The following is a 17,643-nucleotide window of genomic DNA, read 5'->3' on the forward strand; positions in this document are numbered from 1 at the left end:
GTAAATTTCAATTAAATATTTCACGCAATCTCTCTTTGAAAAAATAGTTAATTAATTTTGAAAAATACGAAGGACCAAAATCATTTGTATTTTTGATTGAAGGGATTTGAGAGGATTTGAAAGTAAATTTTGTTGTTGTTTATTTGAGTGGATTTGGAGGGAAGTGAGAGTCAATTTCGAAGTAAAGTTTGTGAGAATTAGTGTAGGATTTATTGACGTAACAGATTAAAAAAATTTACTTCGAAATCCAGTCTCATTTACCTCCAAATTCACTCAAATAAACAAAAAAAAAATTAACCTTAAGACCTCTCAAATGTCCTCAATCACTCTCCGTGAAATTCATTCAAGTGAACAAAGCTTAAAACTATATCATTTTGTAGAAATTTAGAAACATGTTAAACGTGGTAAAAAGTATAAAATAATTAAATTAAAATATAAAAACATTAACTATTAATTTTAGTAAACAAAACAATGAGTAAGGTACGAGAATAAAACTAATTGTAAATACGTATTAATATTTTTATTATTAAATAATCAAATATATAATTTAATATTTATTTCATAAGAAAAAAATATTATTAAAATATTTCGAAATATTTTTATCATTAATTTAGTATATTAACTCAATACAAATATTATTTTTAACCCATTAAATGTATTAAAATTTGTCTTTAATATTGTCTAAAGTAGTATAAATTGGTGTGTTTAGAACAGAAAGTGGAAATAATTTAAAAAAATGTGAGATCTATATTCATTATAGTATGCATCACATATTTTTATTTATTTTGTAAAACTTTTGAATTAAATAATCTATTTTTGTTCCAATTTCTTATATATTTTTGTTTTTATTTTTTTCCACCTTTTTTTTTTCTATATATGCTTTGAGAAATAGTTCATTAAGTTGTATCCTACGAGTAAACCAATTATCTATTGTTAATGGAAGTCAATGGACAATAAATAGAGACCCATCAACTAAAGTGAGAGCCATTAACTTCTCTTCAAAATCAACCACACAAAAATCCTAGGAGAAAGTGGAATCCCAAGTGGAAAAGATATTGATTTCTGCAAAGTCTATACAAAAATCAATAGTCAAAACCCATAAACATTCAAAGTAAAAGTAAAAGAACCAAAAATAAATGTTTTGATTTTTTTAAGAAGAACAAAATTTGACCAGTAAGTGAAAAGATTACCTCATTAGAAGTTAAATCATGGACTGATAGAATCTCGTTCTCCTTGATGACAAGTTATATCTAGTTATGTGTTGGGTTCTAATGAAAAGAAGGTGTTGAGAAAGATTAAAATGTAAATTTTATTTATTTCGAAATGTTTACCATTATGGAAGTTGATGACAATTTTTATTTTTAGTTTGATTTTGAGATTAGGTTGTAATTTATGTGTTAAATGTACTGTAATTGATATTTTTATTTTATTTTTATCTTGTATTATGCATAGAATTTTGAATTATTTTGGCCGAAATTTGAATTGTGTAGCATTGCTTAATGGATTAAAAATTATATTAATTTATTAAAAATGTTTTTAAGATTGTCGACTGTAAAATGCAATAATCCAGTTTTTCAGTATACCACCGTATATAAACAAGGTACTTCGATTTGGTATTAAAGCATATAATATATATGGCAAAAAAATAAAGAGTTATATTTAGTACAATCTTCCAAAATATTCATTTGTTTTTCTAAACATCAAATAAGACTTAAGACTAGTAGAAAATATAAATATAGTATTTTCAACATATATCATATTGGTCGTCTAGTGTTTAGACAATCTAACGTTTTTATCAATACGTGTTTCTTTTTACTAGTACAAAAATATTGTACAATATTGTTGTTTTTTTGCCTTTCACGTTCAATTCGAGGTCGACATCATATTGAAAGACTTTAAATTGACGTCGAATTTAAAAAATTCAACGTTAATCAAATTGACATCGAATTTTGTTAATATTCGACGTTAAGCAATTTTTTTAATTAATTGTAATCTTTTTTTACAACTCTACGATACCTGAAAAGCAGAAAAACAATAAATTTCAGTTTTTGGTATTTTATAAAGCATGAACTATGAACGTGTAGTATAATATCAACAACAAACAACAATAACAAACAACAAACAAGTTCAATCAAACAACAACAACAAACAAGTTCAACAAAAAACAACAACAAACAAGTTCAACAAATAAGTTTCTCAAAATGAAAACGAAAACGAAAACTAACCTTCAAGAGGTGGGTTCGTCGGAATAAAGTGTTTCTACCAGTGAGAAAGAAAGCAAAATGCGCCTATGAAGGATAAGAACAAAAAAATAATAGGTCAAAATAAACGAATATTATACATAAAGTAGTTAATTAACCTGCATTTGTATCAAATGAAAGAAAGATTACATGTGATGGTCGTCAAACTTCGTTCGAGAAAAGTTTGAGAAGAGAAGAGGGTCTCGCACCTTAAGATAAAGTGAATGAATTTTCAATCTCCCGCTCAAATTAAAAAGAAGAAACTTTTGGCTGACAAATAATATATCGAAGCTCCTACAAAATTCGACGTAATATATGTGGTTTAAAAGAAAAAAGAAAAAAGAATTAAAAATGGGTTATTTTTTGGCTTCTGACTGACAAATAATATGTCGAAGCCCTTACAGAATTTGACATATTATTTGTTGTTTAAAAGAAAAAAGAAAATATAATTAAAAAGGATGACACTTTGACTTTTGACTAACAAATATTACGTCGAACGTCTACAGGATTCGACGTACCATTGGTGGTTTAAAAGAAAGAAGAAAGAGAATGACGTGTTGATTTATATAATTACCATCATAGAACGTCGAATTGAATGTAGTTTCATCGGTCATTTTTAACGTTGGTTATTCAGTAGTTGAACATTGAATGCGTGACGTTATGCGTTGTTTTTGCGCTAGTATTTTTTACTCACATGAGTAACATAAAATAAAATCACACACAAATAAAAATACAAAATAAGGTAAGATAAAGCCATTAAAAGTTTACGAATAATTCGACATTATGACCATAGTAAAATGTCACACATATTTATATACATATACACATTATTTATGACAATAATAAAGGATTATACATATATTTTAAATAGATGGCTCCTGATGTTCTTTATCAAGATGGTGTTGAGCGGTATGCTAACTTTGAATTATAAGTACAACGCATAAATTGTATAAGGTGAGATTTGCACCTCATTTATATATTATAATTTGGTCTTATCTCTAACGACCCGACAACGGGTGGAAACAGAAATATCCACTTAGAACTTGCTAGGATAGACTCTAACCATGACTTTGATACCATGTTAGTAGTGGACTTTAAGTCTAACTCAACCCCACAAAACCAGCTTGTAAGGTGAGGTTTGCATCCACTTATAAAGTATGAATTGACATTATCTCTAGTCGATGTGGAACTTCCAACACACCCCCTTCACGCTGAGGTATAGACATCTCGTGCGTGATAGTAGAAATTAATGGTGGTCCGACAACGGCCCGACAACGGGTGGAAACAGAAATGCCCACTTAGAACTTGCTAGGATAGCTCTAACCACGACTCTGATACCATGTTAATAGTGGACTTTAAGTCTAACTCACCTTACAAGCCGGTTTTGTGGGGTTGAGTTAGGCTTAAAGTCCACTTCTAACATGGTATCAAAGTCATGGTTAGAGCCTATCCTAACCTCACCTTACAAGCCAGTTTTGTGGGGGTTGAGTTAGGCTTAAAACCCACCTTCTAACATGGTATCAGAGTCATGGTTAAAGTCTATCCTAGCAAGTTCTAAGTGGGCATTTATGTTTCCACTCGTTGTCGGGCCGCTATCGGACCACCCATTAATTTCTACTATCACACACGAGATGTCTATACCTCAGCGTGAAGGGAGTGTGTTGGAAGTCCCACATCGACTAGAGATAAAGTCAATTCATATACTTTATAAGTGGGTGCAAACCTCACCCTACAAGCCGGTTTTGTGAGGTTGAGTTGGGCTTAAAACCAATCATCTAACACTTTTTATAAACAAATCACCAAATTTATAGTTCAAATCATCTCATTTAGACAAAACTTTTTAAGTATCGCAATATAGGACAATCACAGTACACATAATTCACCAAAACCAATTCACAATTCTTATCATCCAATGCAACCATATATTAAACAATCCTAAATTAAACAAATTCTTAGACATAATACGCACGGAAATGTTGTTGGTGAACTAGTAATGTTTGAGGTAACATAATATCATAATTGGGAGCATGTATAATAAGAGTGCATGAGTTGGTACATTTTACCTAGTTTCGAAAAAAAAATGTTGTTGCAGTGTTTTTTATAGTGTTGCTTATGGACAATTTTCTTGGTATTGTTGTCAACTGAAATTGATATGAAACAAATTAGGATTAAATGTGGTAATTACATATAGTTAATAAAACATTGAATGTGGTAAAGACATATTAGACCATCCATTTGGTTTGGGTACTTCTTATAGATTATGGAAAACTTTTTTGAAAAGTACATTTGTGTATTCTAAAGGCTTTTTTTTTCATTATCATGGATTAGTATCTTCAATCTAGCTTTGCTTTGTACTCTAAATACTGCAACATATAGTTTGAAAAACATGCATACACACTGGTGGTGTTTGTTTTTATGTTGTTTTAGGTAATAAATATATATTATGTTATAAGAGATTTAAAGGTTGTGAAAAGAAAGATAAATATGTTAGACAATGCATAGAAATGTAAGGAGTAAATAATCTAAAAATACAAAAATTAGAAAATCCAGAACAAAAAGAATATAGAGTAAAAGATCTAAAAATAGAAATGTTAGGCAGTGTAAAATAAATGTAAATATAAAGTCCCTGAAAATAGAAAGGTTATACAATGTAGAAAAATATAAATAGTATACAATCTAAAAATACATAAGATAGACTATGTAGAAAAGTGTAGAGAAGTGATTAGACAAAATAGAGTAATGTCTATTGCTAGGCTCATATAATATGTATTGTTAGATTATTTTAATTAGTACATGAAGTAACTCATCTAATATATATTGGTTTATTTGTCTAATTAGTGTATGGAGAAACCCATCTAATGTGTGTTGGTGATTAATTTATCAATATGTGTTGGTAGACTTATTTAATCAATGTGTGGACACACTCGTCTAATACATATTCCTAGACTATCAGTATATGGAATGAATAATGTAATATATATATATATATATATATATATATATATATATATATATATAATATATATTATATATATATATATATATATATATGGGGTTTGGTAACGCGCGTACGTTTGTTTTTCAGTTGGTACATTTTAGCAATGTATACCGGATTTTAGTAGACAAAAATACCCTTATATATCATGGATTTTAAGTTTTAAGGTTAAGGGTATTTTAATAATTTTCATTTTCAAAACTTAAAAAAAAAAAAGAAATCTCCCAAACCTTTACTCACCTCTCTGATTCCTCTCAATCATTTCTCTTTCATCTCTCTCACTCTAACCTTTTCTCTGTCATCACTACTCTAGCCCCAATTGAAAAAATCAGAAACACTTGTCATTTTAAAAAATTTGCCTTTGTAAAGAGTTGAGTCATTGACATATTCACCTTCAGGCAAATGTTCATTCAAGATCTCTTCAATTTCACCATCTTCACTAACCTCTCTAATTTCATCATCTGCATATGTTGAATCATCATCTCTAAAAAAACTCTTCAGGCCAATTACCAATTCTTTCAGATGTCATTATGCTTGTGAAAATTAGATAAAATTATATAGGACAAAAATTATAAAATGAAAACTTATTATAAAGTCATTTTTTGTAAGAAATTGTTTAACAATGAGTGTTTCTGATTTTTTTTCGAGGCCAATTACCAATTCCTTTGATGTTATTATGCTTGTGAAAATTAGATAAAATTAGATAAGACAAAAATTATAAAATAAAAACTCATTATAAAATCATTTTTTGTAAGAAATTGTTTAACAGCGAGTATTTCTCATTTTTTCCAGGTCAATTACCAATTCCTTTATGCTTGTGAAAATTGGATAAAATTAGATAAGACAAAAATTATAAGATGAAAACTCATTATAAAATCATTTTTTTGTAAGATTGTTTAACGGCAAGTGTTTCTGATTTTTTCAATTGGAGCTACAGTAGGATGACAGAGAAAATATTGGAGTGAGAACTGTACTTTCAAATTCAGTCTCCTTACCTTCAAATTCACTCAAATAAACAACAAAACAATTTACTTTCAAATTCTTTCAAATCCTCTCAATCACTCTCTTTCCATATCAATTCAAGTGAACAAGACCGAAGTGTCCGGTTGGGACAAAAAAAGCTTCTAGTGTTCCGTATGGTTGAGAAGTAATTTTTAATACGTATTGCCGAATTTATGACGAACTACATTTGTTACGAGGAACTTCTCATGAAATTATACTCCCTAAGTTTGAATAAACCTAATTGAGAAATATCTCACACCAATAGCACCATCATAAGAAGAAAAAAAACAATAACGAAAGTTTGTGCAAAAGAAACATTTAATAAATACAGTAAATAATAACATTTAAGTACATTAAATAACATAAAAAAAAACTCTACACTTTTAAGGAAAAAAAAGGTGAATAGGTGTTTAAAAAACACTTTTTATCATTAATAGAACTAAAGGACTTTTTTCTTATAACATTTTATTAAGAATAAGATCATAAAAGTTAGGAGAGCTCAAGGCTCAAATAGGTAATAAAGTTTTTTTTCCAAATGAAAAAACCTTAAAGTTCTTTTTTTAGTAATCGCAAAAAAATAATTGAGGTTTTTTTTTTTAAAATAATCTCAAAAAAGGTTTTAAAACTTGTTTTAAGTTTTCCAAATTCTTGAATCGGTCTTAATAAGTTAAGATCACTTACCAAACAAAAATAAGAGAAGGTATATAATAAGTTAATCCAAATATTTTTTATTATTGAATTATTCTTGAATGAGCATTAATTTGAACTGCATCTAGCATTAGTGGTTGTTTTGGCTAGACAAATCTGCAGCATTTTTAAAGAGTTGAGGGCGGTTACCATGATAGATAAATCAGAGGTAATTCTGGTTTCAAAAGTTCTTTATTCTCATTATTCAACTCAGCAGTAAAAGTAATGTGTGATGTGCAATTTATACAGCAAAAGATGATTCTAAAAAAGTAATAGTGCCAATTGTAATAGAATATGCAGCAAGGCAAAATAACAATCCTAACAAACTAACAATAAAGTAACAAATAGAATATGCAGTGTGCAAAGATAATAGTGCCAACTGTAATGATATGCAGAAAACATGTCTTTCTCACGTCCTGAACTCTTTGATTGGTTGAATGACTGTTTCTTTTCTTTGAAATTGTGTTGCTTCCGGGAGGAATTTGTGTGATAAAGTTTTAGCTAGAATCATAAGTTATGCTCTAATCTAGGAGCATGGAAATATGCTCCTTTAGGTTTCATATCAACTGATGTTCATATCTTGTTTTCTATTTTTGGTTTTCTAGTATCCAAAACAGCTCAATGATAATGATGGTCAGTATTACATTTATTGTTATATGAAAGACGTTATCAAGTATTGTGAAGAAGAGACAATTTCAACATAGGTAACTTATCTTGATTGTATACATAATTAATTTGTAATAGAATTTTAATTTTTTTATTGTAGTATTTTCTTAGTTCCAAATATCAATAATATCTTAACAATTAAATAATTGAAGTTAAGAAAGATTGACATTTTTATCTAATTAATAAATGTTTAGGTTAGTATGTTATGGCTGTATATATATTGCCTTATAAAACCATGATACTGTTCATGATACATATTTGATCTTGAGTAGTTATGTCTTTTGGAATATTGTACTCATAATTTATTCATACACTTGTAATGAATATTCTTTTCTAGAGACTTTTATCTTTTTCATATTGTTCCTAATATTTAATATTTTTTTGTACACAATATAACAGTTAGATACATTATTTTTATTTCATATTTATCTTTTATCTTTAGTTAGTTTGTTATTATTTTTTATTCGTATTTTTGGCTTAGCTCATATTTCTTCTATTATAAATAGAGGACTCTATGTTTATAGTTAACATAAGGGAGATTAGTCCTATATATAGTTTTCATTATATTCATTAACAATTTGGTTCAGGTTCTTTTGAGAAAAAAAAATTTGTTACCTTTGCCACTACATCCATTGCCGCTGCCAGTGCCGTCTACCGCTGCCGGCAGACCTGCATCTATCACTGCCACGACAAAAGTTCTAGTTTTGACCGACGATTACATTGTTTTGATCGTCTTGGTCAAGCGACCACCATGCCATCAATGTCGTCTTTATCGAAGTTCTTACACACTCTCAACCCTTTTTAAAGTTGTGAATTTGCTCCCTTTTTCATCCTGCATGGTGGCATGTCTAGTAACAATTCAAAGCATTAAAAATATATTTACATGGAAGAACCTCCCAAATTTGTTGCTTATGGAAAAATTTTTGGATTAGTATTTCGTCTTTTATGTTGTCTTGTAAATCATTAGCAATTTGATGCTGTAAAAACAGATATTTTCACTAAGTTTTTATATATTATATTAATAATAAATTAACGCATACAAATTTTGTATGTACCAAATTAAAAAAAATTATTTGACATAGGGTATATTTTTAAGGGAATTAAAACAAAACTAATCATACTAATCTAAAAAATAATAATAGGTGGACCCAAATTGTTTTTTTAATTTATACATTCATTTAAACACAGAAAAACAGCAGCTCCTAATCTTAAAACACGTGACACATGATTCTAAAATAGTCAAAGTGAAACTGATCAAATTATATTAAAAATAAAAATAAACAGACTTGACACCTAAGTCTGTTTTTTAGTCTTATAATTTATAAATTCATTTACTTACTCACATTGATGTAGATGTGGCCCTTAGATTGATATTATGTGCCTATAAATTGATATTGATTATCCTTAAAACGTCACAGCAAGAACATATAAACAAAATTTTGAGCTAGGGTGAGTTATAGGGAAAAACACAATGAAAACTCACATAGTTGCAATTTCGATGATGATTATGTTGGGTTTTGTACAAATTCTACAAACTGAGGCACTCATCCCATGTACTATAACATGTGGCTTAAAGTGTTTGATTTCTTCCCTACCCTATGGCCTGTGTTGGGTTCCGTGTGTTATAAAATGTGAAATAATTCCAGGTGCTTTAGATTGTGTTAAAGGTTGTGGCGTCAACAAAACCGTCACCATTGATATTGGTATTTATTCTCTGACCACATTCATATTTCTTTAATCTTTAAATTAATTATGTTATTTACATCTTTTCTAACAATCATTTTATGTTTCAGATGCTGCTGGTAAGGTATCTAATGTGGTTGATTCTTGCTTGCAAAAGTGTTCCAAGTTACAGAAATAATAATTGTAAGACAATTCAAGAGCAAGACTAGAATGTTTCCCTTTGATAATTTCAATAAAAAAGTATGAAAAAAAAATAGTTTTATTTTCTTTTGTGTTCGTTATGTTTAAGTTAATGTGAGCAACTTTTGTTATTTCATGAACTTGTCATGAAATTGGTTCTCATATTCAACAAGAATATCTAGTATAGTGTAGGGTTTTTTTTTTTAACGTAAAAATCCCTTTCGATAAACGAAGAGCCTCTTGAATGATTCTTAACTATGTTCAACAATTATCGTTCAGATTATTTAACAAATATAAAGAAGATTCTTGTAAAACTCTTATCAACTTCTCTGAACAACTCAGTGTGTAATCTCCAAAGATAATATTCAAATTAAATTCGTGTCAACTTAATTCATAAAAAGGGCATCATTATCAGTTGAGAACCAAATATTAAGTAACAAAGAAGCAATAAACTAATTGAGAACTATTTTACACCAATAAAACGATAAATAAAATACTTCCCAGAATAAAAGTTTGTGCAAACTAAATACTTAATAAATACAATAAATAGCATTCTTTAACGTTAATTAGTATAAATAAAGTTATAACGTTATATATATATATATATATATATATATATATATATATATATATATATATGTTTATTAAATTTAAATATTAAAGTAGATTGAATACTTTTTACACTATAGAAAAAAGTATTGGACAAATTTTTGAGATGACAAGTAATTTGGCGGATCTTCAACAAATATTTTAGACGTTAAAACTTTTTTATACATATATAAAAAAAATTTGGGATGCTAAATATATATAATATATTAAAATTAAAAAAAAAATCAAATTATAAATTAATTTTTATACATTTAAAGAAAAATTGGACTATCAAAGTGTAAAGACCAAAAAAATGACATTTTAGAAGTGATAATGATTTAAAAATCGTGTGACTCGACTATTTTAATATTAAAAAGTTTTAATATAGATAGTTTTGTTTTCAACTAGTTTCATTATTTTAGAATACATCATCTCTTTACAAACTATTTTTCTAGAGTTATTTGACTTTTCTTTCAGAGTTCTCACTCCCTGTTTAACTATTTAAAAATTAGAAACTGCTTGAGTAATATTTGAGACGGGATCTTCAAGTCTACCCAATTAATTTCTACAAAAGAGTAAGTTGGTCTCTGCTATTTTCTTTGGCATGTTTCTTTTCCTTTGCATGTGAGTCATCTATGTTTTGCTAAAAGAAATTTAAATAGCATCTTTACGTTTCAGCTTCTACAAAAACCTAGGAAAACCTAGGGAAATTTATTTCTCATAAAAGTTTCTCTCCAGAATATTATAAGACTTCACCCCCATTTGCATTGGGTGCAGCGACAATTAAACAACAGGTTTCCACTTTAATGTTCCCATGACTTATAGATATATTTAAAAAGAAATCAACTTGATGTGTGACGAAATCGTAAACTCAAAAAGAATGGTAAACTAATATTTATCGGTCTCATACTTACAAAATGCCTACCAAAATTCAAAAACCTCTTAATCAAAACAAAAGCATCCAAATAATTTATTGAATAATAAACAATTCAATAATATATTATAATTTAACTGCTTAGATGGTGCTTAATTACACAAAGAAAAAATACATTATTGCTCTCAGTCAAAAATAAAACAAAGGTCAATAATATTTGAAAAGACACATCTCTACCAATAAACCAACACATCATATTAAAAATATAAGATATAAAAAATTTAACAATCATACAATAACATATACTACACTTATATTAATAAAATAAATAAATAACATAAAACTTTATTTTTTACTTACATTTTAAACTCATACAATTCTAATAGGACGTAACTCCAATTTTATTTATAAACTATAAATTTATCGGGTCTTACATCACGTAGGAAAAGAATGTGCTATAAAATGTTTAAATTCACCTTTTATCTATCTTTTTTCTATCTTCCATGTCTTGCAGCATGTTAAAGTGCCCCCTCTTATGCTAGAAGTTGTCGCAAAAACAGGTCAATCATTATTGAAATTGTAATATTTTCTGAGTTATAGATATCAACAATATTTTCACAATTACATCGTTGAAGTTTGAAAATATTAATATTTTATCTAATTAATAAATACTTAAGTTAGTATGCCATGATTGTATAAATTGTCTTATACAGCCATGTCATTGTTGTTAGACTTTGAGTGTTTATGTAATTTGGAATCTTATATTCATAATTTATTATTCATATTGAGACATTTTATTTTTCATATTTTTTCTAATATTTTATATTTTTTTATATATTCGAACCATACATAGTATAGGTTGAAATATCAAAATTTATTAAAAAATTAAATAAATTATTTAAAAAAATCTAACAAATAAACAATGCTTATTTGAAAAAAATTAAATAAATTATTTTAAAAAATTGGACTAATAGACCGCCTTTATCCAAATAAATGATGTATATAATAAGGAAAATGATACTTCAACAACCATTTTTGACAACATTTAGACACGCGCACACGTGTCAAAATCTGAGTGGTCCAGTTGGAAAAATTAAATGAAAATGGACCACTCAGATTTTGACACGTGTGCGCGTGTCTAAATGTTGTCAAAAATGGTTGTTCAAGTGTCATTTTCCATATAATAAACAACACTTATTAAAAAAATTTGTTTATTAATACATGTTAATAGACAATTTTTTAAATAAGTGTACAGTATAAAATATTAACCGAGCGGTTACAAACAAACCAACCGGATGTTCAGGTAATCTGTTTATATCTTATTCTGTTTATATTTTATTGGGCTTATATCAGCTCAGGATCCATGAGCTAAATTATAAATACAAAGCCAGGACCAAAAGCCAGGTACGTTCCACTTACTCTACATGACTCTCAAATACTCAATAGTGATAATCATTCACTAAATATTTCAACCAAGAGCCGAGGCTCTTCAAATCACACGCCTAACTTGGGCGTCGGAGTACCTTTTGCAGGTACATCCCCTCGTCAAGAAGGAGACCGATCGGTTTGTGCCAACACCGATCGGCCAACAGGAGGAGTTTGGAAGCGAGCGAGCGGCCCAGACGCGTCAGCAGGTTAGTCTCTCGGTCCCTAAAAGTATCTACCGAAACAATAAGCGTTCAGTGTTAACAACCCACCAATAGACAATGCTTTTTCTTCGTGAACACTATTTATTCAAATAAAAAGCGTCTAAAATTATCTTTTTGAGAAAAAAATGTTGTTTATTGACAATTTTATAGTAGTGTAAATATATATCTATTAATTTGAATAATATTATAGAACATTACGTGGATTCAATAAATTGTAAGGAATACGTACCATTTTCCTACCATATTATGAAATGTTTTATTCTTTAATTTTTATCTTAAAACAGCGGCTCCTAATCTTAAAACACGTGACACATGATTCTAAAATAGTCAAAGTGAAACTGATCAAATTATATTAAAAATAAACAGACTTGACACCTAAGTCTGTTTTTTAGTCTTATAATTTATAAATTCATTTACTTACACGTCAAGTAGATGTGGCCCTTAGTTTGATATAATGTGCCTATAAATTGATTTTGATTTTCCTTAAAACATCACAGAAAGAACATATAAACAAAATTTAGAGCTAGGGTGAGTTATGGGAAAAAACACAATGAAAACTCAGAGGGTTGCAATTCTGATGATGATTATGTTGGGTTTTGTACAAATTCTAGAAACTGAGGGATACATCCCATGTCCTATTTCATGTGGCTTTGAGTGTTTGATTTCTTCTCAACCCTATGGCCTGTGTTGGGTTCCGTGTGTTATAAAATGTTCAATAACTCCGGCTGCTTTAGATTGTGTTAAAGGTTGTGGCGTCAACAAGACCATCACCATTGATATTGGTATTTATTCTCTAACCATTTTCATATTTCTTTAATCTTTAAATTAATTATTATGTTCTTACATCTTTTCTGCCAATCATTTTATGTTTCAGATGCTGCTGGTAAGGTATCTAATGTGGTTGATTCTTGCTTGCAAAAGTGTTCCAAGTTACAGAAATAATAATTGTAAGACAATTCAAGAGCAAGACTAGAATGTCTCTCTTTGATAATTTCAATAAAAAAGTATGAGACAAAAAATATTTTATTTTCTTGTGTTCCTTATGTTTAAGTTAATATGACCGATTTTTATTAGGTATGGTCAAATTTTGTCTGAACAACGTTTGTTATTTCATGAACTTGTCATGAAAATGATTCTCTATATTCGACCAGAATATCTAGTCTACTGTAGGGTTTTTTTAACGTAAAAATCCCTTCCGATAAACGAAGACCCTCTTGAATGATTCTTAACTACGTTCAACAATTATCGCTCAGATTATTTAACTAATATAAAGAAGAATTTTGTAAAACTCTTACTAACTTCTCCTGAAGAACTCAGTGTGTAATTGTTATTTAAGGGAGATTTTGTTTGTATCCTTAGAATAATTTCCAAAGATAATATTCAAATTAAACGTAATTCATAAAAACAGCATTGAGAACCAAATTTTAAGTAACAAAGAAGCAATAAATTAATTGAGAACTATTTTACACCAATAAAATGATCAATAAAAACTTACAAAAGTTTGTGCAAATTAAATACTTAATAAATACAATAAATAGCATTCTTTAACATTAATTAGTAACGTTAACTACATATATATAATGTTTATTAAATATTTATTAAATTTAAATATTAAAGTACATAGAATACTTTTTACGCTATAGAAAAAAAGTAAAATCATAGGCACAAGAGTTACACCCATAGGCACAAGAATAACACCCATAAGCACAAGAATTACACAAATCCTAATGACAAGACATCCTTGTCACAACACACAATGCATAAGAATTAAGAATTTTGAATAAAAAGTATTTTGTATTCTATATTTTAGAATGAGAGTCTCAATCTAATTTATAGAGATCTCACCCAAGGATCTCCATTTGTACGGATTTAACGGAAGGAATTTCATTGATATAAATTTTATTAAGTAAGGACGTAATTGACGCACGTTTTAAAGGATGGACTAATTTGATATTGTCGAGCGAAACTGGAAACAAAATAGGGTATTAAGCCTAAAAAAAATATACTTTAAACACAGGGGTATTTTAATAATTTTTATTTCTAATTTATAATAAAAAAATAAAATAAAAATCAGAAACACTTTACTAACCCACCTTCCTCCGTTATCATTTTGTTTCTCTCTCATCTTCATCTTGTCTCTCACCCACACACACAACAACTTGTGACACTGCAATTTGTTGCTATTTGTTTGTTTCTTTATTTGTTTATCACTTTAGTAATAAAATAATTGATGATGTTGATGTTGATTTTTTATTAGAGGATTGTGTTATATTTTTTCTCCTCTGATTGTTATTAAATTTCGTTTTTAAATTTTAGAAGCAGTAGTTTATCTTCAGGGAGGTTTGATACTTTAACTATTATGTAACCTCCCTTATTCGGGGCTTTATTTGCTTTGCTTAACATTTTTCTTTAGTAGCTTCAACAATTTGTCTATCATTGTCTTTTCTTTCTCTCTTTTTTCTTCATTAGCTTTAACTTCTTTGAAGCTAAACCATAGGAGGCAACATCCTTTAAAAAAATCATCATCAAATGTTTAGTCAATATTAAAGATATTAGCAAAGGAGCATGCAATATTGGCAAGAGGAAATTGAATTAATACAACAAAAACAATTGGTATAAGAGACTTTAACCATTTTTACATGAAAATTTTCCCAAATTCCAACTTAAAAATATAGTAAAATAAAATTAAAAGATAGAAATATCTATTTCATCTATGCACACCATTGCTCATAAAAAATAATCTATGCACACCATTGTTCATGAAAAATAATCTATGCACACCATCAATCTCTATACATAAACAATAAGTTCCTTTCATCATTACAATTTAAAAAGCATTGTTAAAACAAGTACTACGTCAACATATTGTAATAAGCATCAAAACCAGACTCATTTAGAGAAGGTAAGCAAATAAAACACAAGATATTTAGAGAAAAAAATAACATAATTATTTTGTGGTTGTTGGCTGTTGTTGGGTATTGGGTTGGTTGTCTAATCTATAGTTGGACCGTGAGAGACGACAACTGGCGAGTTGAGGCTACTAAAGGATAACAGAAAGAAGATTGAAGTGAAAAAGGTGAAAGAGAAAGAGTTTAAAGGAATGAGGGATGAGAGAGAGGTGAGTAAGAGTTTGGGAGTTATTTTTTTTTTAAGTTTTAGAAATGAAAAATACTCTTAACCTTAAAACTTATATAAGGATATTTTTGTTTACTAAAACTTGGTAAATTTTACTTTTATATATATATATATATATATATATATATATATATATATATAAAAGTACAAATTTCAATTTATAAATCAATTTTATAAAATTGAATTAAATTTAAAGTCAATATTTTAATAGACATTAACACAACTTAATAAAATGTTGAAGTTATTTTAATCTTGAAAGACTTTGGACTTATGTTTCGGTTAATTTACAAACATTATTCCTATGCATATAAATTGACATTCATACTCATTAAAATATCACAACAAAAACATCTACAAAAATATAGAGAGATAGAGTGTAGAGATTTTGGTAGAAGCTATGGGAAAAAATAGGATGAAAAGTATTGGATTTACAATTTTGTTCATGATTATGCTAAGTTTTACACAAATTGTAAAAATTGAAGCAACTCTCCCTTGTCCCGTGTTATGTGCTGTAAAATGTTTACATGCAACCTTCAAACCAATATGTTATACTAAGTGTATTTTAAATTGTATTCCAATGTCTCCAAGTACCTTCAATTGTGTAAAAAAATGTGGCGTCAACAAGTCCATCACCGTCAATATAGGTATTTATTATCTAACGACTGATCTTTCTTTACTGTTTTAATGTTTATAACTGAATTAATAATGTTTTTTCATGATGTTTTTTTTTCTCAGATGATCGTGGTGTTATGACTAATGTAGTGGATTCTTGTTTGGAAAAGTGTCCAAACTTGAAAAACTAAAAAGTTTTGTAATGAAATTTCTCAATTGCTGTTTATTTGTTACTAATAGCACTATGAGATAAACAAAAATAAAAATTTCTAAAGCAAATACTATGAAAAACTAGCATCTCATTTCAAGATTTGTTTCTGATGTATGATTTTGGTATAATTTGCTGCGTAATGAATTTATACTTTTTGTAAATTAATGTGTCATTATTTGGAATGTAAATATGTTTAATCTCCGTAAGTAATGCTCAAATTCCTTTACATGAAAAAATAGTTAATAATTTATTATCAATTTATCAAAATTTATTTCAAAACTTAGTAATCAACTAATTGGTTCATATTTCGCACTAATTGTATAATTATATAAAAGTGATAAATAAAAATCTCTAAAGCAAAAAAATTGTTCAAAATAAGCATTTAATTTCAACAATCCCAATTGAGAAAACAATGGGAGTCATATAATTTGAAGCTTTCACAGTACAACAAATAAAAAATCTGTTACTATGATAATTAATGAATTAACCTTCTAAAGAAACATATACCTAGCCTTTGGCATATTTTGTGAATATAACCTGTGTGTTTAATAAATTTTAAAATTTTAACTTTAATCAGAAAATTATAATTCAGTAACTATATCATGATAGTTTTTCATGTTAAGAATATGAACAACAAAGATAAATAAACAGCCCTCGCACCCACATTATTTGAGTTCAAAATCAATCATATAAATTATACTTAGCAAAAACAAAACAGTTCATAGTTTATAATTAACTGTGACATTAAATAAATTCTAACCTTAATAATTATTAATGCAGTATTATTTTATTTAGAGGACAAAAATAGGTATAAATGTTATACAATTGATAATTTATTTCATACATAAAAAAAAAACATTCTCTTTCTTTTTAACTGCTTCTCTTATGTTGCTAAAAATTAAAATATAATTAAACGTAAAAAAAAAGCTTAAATTAACGAAGAAAAAACAACAACAAAAAAGTATTTGTTTTGTATTTAGAAAACGATTATAAACATAAAAAAATTGTCTTTAAAATTATTTTATATGAGTTTATATTGTTTTAATTAGTAGAATTAATTATTTTTTATTTTAACATAAATATAGTAAAACTAATTATCATTAATTATAGCTTAAACAATA

The 17,643-nt window shown here is 27.7% G+C and overlaps 2 long non-coding RNA genes across 2 annotated transcripts; both read left to right on the plus strand.

The window, feature by feature from the left end:
• Window positions 1-8,968: 8,968 nt before the first annotated feature.
• On the plus strand, window positions 8,969-9,589 carry LOC148201717 (uncharacterized). The gene is made up of 2 exons (XR_015784836.1): window positions 8,969-9,293; window positions 9,384-9,589. It is a non-coding gene; the product is annotated as an uncharacterized LOC148201717 (long non-coding RNA).
• A 3,436-nt stretch (window positions 9,590-13,025) lies between these two features.
• Window positions 13,026-13,717, plus strand: LOC148201718 (uncharacterized). The gene is made up of 2 exons (XR_015784679.1): window positions 13,026-13,346; window positions 13,439-13,717. It is a non-coding gene; the product is annotated as an uncharacterized LOC148201718 (long non-coding RNA).
• The last annotated feature ends 3,926 nt before the right edge of the window (window positions 13,718-17,643 follow it).

The sequence above is a fragment of the Vigna umbellata genome, chromosome 3 (assembly GCF_029865625.1).
Source record: "Vigna umbellata cultivar VRB3 chromosome 3, Vumbellata_1.0, whole genome shotgun sequence".
Taxonomy (NCBI): Eukaryota; Viridiplantae; Streptophyta; class Magnoliopsida; order Fabales; family Fabaceae; genus Vigna; species Vigna umbellata.